Source organism: Patella vulgata, chromosome 3 (genome assembly GCF_932274485.2).
Source record: "Patella vulgata chromosome 3, xgPatVulg1.2, whole genome shotgun sequence".
Lineage (NCBI taxonomy): Eukaryota > Metazoa > Mollusca > Gastropoda > Patellidae > Patella > Patella vulgata.
The window spans coordinates 72,533,136-72,535,625 of record NC_065881.2 but is presented as its reverse complement, the minus strand read 5'-3'; the positions used below and the strand labels follow the sequence as shown (position 1 = coordinate 72,535,625).

General features: G+C 37.6%; 1 long non-coding RNA gene across 1 annotated transcript; it reads left to right on the top strand.

Moving 5' to 3' along the window:
- LOC126814757 (uncharacterized) lies at positions 1-1,862 on the top strand. Its single transcript, XR_007677745.2, has 3 exons — positions 1-162; positions 524-593; positions 1,712-1,862. It is a non-coding gene; the product is annotated as an uncharacterized LOC126814757 (long non-coding RNA).
- Positions 1,863-2,490: the final 628 nt, after the last annotated feature.

Below are 2,490 nucleotides of genomic sequence, written 5' to 3'. Positions count from 1 at the left end.
AAGTGATACCCAGGATAGTAATCTGTACTTAAATTCAGTTGACCCTTGGTTAATTCTATGACTACCCCCTTTAAATTATGGGTGTACCTTTAATTCGATTGAACTTAGTATATAACATAACTTGCAGCAGATGTTTCTTGTCCTGGTGAATACGAGATTCGGGTAAGTAAAACAAGTGTATATCATCCTCCTCATATTATAAGTAATCTTGTATGTTACTCATGCCTATTATATAGGAATCTCCGAAGAGTTGTCTTAAACCTAGCGTACATACTTTCTCTTGTCTATACACATGGCTGTTCAGGATATGCCACGACTGATTAAAATAATGGCTTGCATTCTGGCTATTTAAAATCTGCTTCACTTGACAGTGATATCGCAGACAAAAAGTATGTGAAAATGTTGCTCCTAGTGGTGACTGTTCAAACAAAACTATCACCCCTCGATCAGCTATTCACTGGCGTGTAAAACTATATGTTAAATGCTATATCCGGCTGAAAAACAAACTTGTTCTTTTTTTCAGAAAATGAAGAAAGGGTCCATATTATGGGTATGTGTTTTGATGTTATTAATGTCTGAAGTAGAATGCTATGGTAAATATTTAAGTTCTACTTTCAAATTATAAAACATCTCCATGCTTGGTAGGGGGTAGAATTTATTTATAATCAATACTCCGTTTCGTTTTAAAATTATATATAAACCTTGTTACGTCATTCATGCAACGGTGGGTTTGATCGAAGAGATCTGGTAAAAATCTTCCAGTTAGTTGATTTGTATGGCTGACAGTAGTCCAATCGTTGCTGGGGAAATTGCGGTAATGTTCAAACGTTATTTGAGTCTAGCGATATCTTGAATGAAATGCCATATACATGTACAATAAATTATATTTATTTTAAAATTGAAAATGGTCATTTCTCTTAAAACAGAAAGCAGTGAATAATCTTAGTCTTCAATAGATATAATCACTGCGTAGTCTAATGGATAACATGCAAGGACCCCGTATTTCTCGAGCCTAAGAGACGAATGAATTTGTAACTGTTTAACTATGGAATGTTTTCTGGGAAGTTGGGGATGCGACGGACAGGGTGCTTAAAATTGACTACTCCCACCTAGATCATCGTCAAACGATTATAGGGCTAATCAATACACTGATTTTGTGAGGATGATAAAACGGCATTTAAAGTAGCTAAGTCTTTAACTCAATATCATCCAAAGTCTTCGACATTGAAAAAACGAATTATTTGTCAATTTAAATCAACATTGGTGTTGTGACCTTACGGGGAAAAGATGGGCTTCTGATATCCAATAATTAAGAGAAAATAAACATTTTACCGTTGGTACACGAATCGTGTACCATGGTGCATTTCAGCGCCATTTTTAACAAGGGACTCGTATAGAAAGAAGCTAGATATATTCCACAAGCCATGTCAATCGGTGACGCCATATTCTTATCTGGAGAGCATTCGCAATAAATTCGGTATAGAGTGGAATAACTAGGCGCTAGAGATTGCCATTCGATTGAGACTTCTGACGTATTTCGCCGAACATAAGTGATTAGAAATTGCAATAAAAAGAGAAACGATTGAATGTAAAACAGTTTATATACATTCACATTACATTATTATATGCGTTGCGACCCATTTGTGTCAATTTCTAGATCCAAAATATTAGCGATTTAGCTCCTTTAACTTTAATCTATTTGTTATTTTAGGTCTTCAAAGGCGTTCCGTAACAGGTTTTCTATCGAACATATTTGAATTCTTGAAGGAAGCAGTCCAAATGGTAGTGCGCACTGTAACACATTTCGTAGCGACTTCCTGGCCAGTTGAATCAGTATGTGGGACATACTTTTATTTGAAGAAGTGCACAGATATTATAAATAACTGTGGTTTCATTTGTGATATATACTATTCCAAAAAAGTAGGGGATATTTGATTTTGGGGGCATAATACTAAAATATGCAAATGACTACGAATAAAGTCACTATAGAACCTAACAGAAGAAACATTTCCAGTTACATGTGACGCCCAAACGCACCAATAGCTACCGCATGGAATGCAGGTGATGCTTGGGATCATCATGGGGGTCCAACCCAAGATTTGCACGACTCTGACTTTGAATGTTACAGTCATTGTGGCATTGAATTCCAGGGTGGAAACATCAGTTTAATTGTTTTAGTGACCAGAAAACAAATTTTGATATGCGTCGGCTTACCCAAAATGAAAGGTTACGTGCCCTTGGCATGCTACAGATCGGCACAACACAGGCGGTTGTGGCGCGGACGATGAATGTTTCTCAGTCTGTCATAAGCAGGCTATAGTCCAGATACCGTGATACACAATCTGTACAGGACAGACCACGCCCATGTCGACCAAGGGCGACAACTCAAGCCCAGGATCGATTTATCCGTACCTTGGCCTTGAGAAATCGTGTCATCACAGCAAATCAGATCAGCGCTCGTCTTCAAACAGACACTGGTGTGAGAGTGAG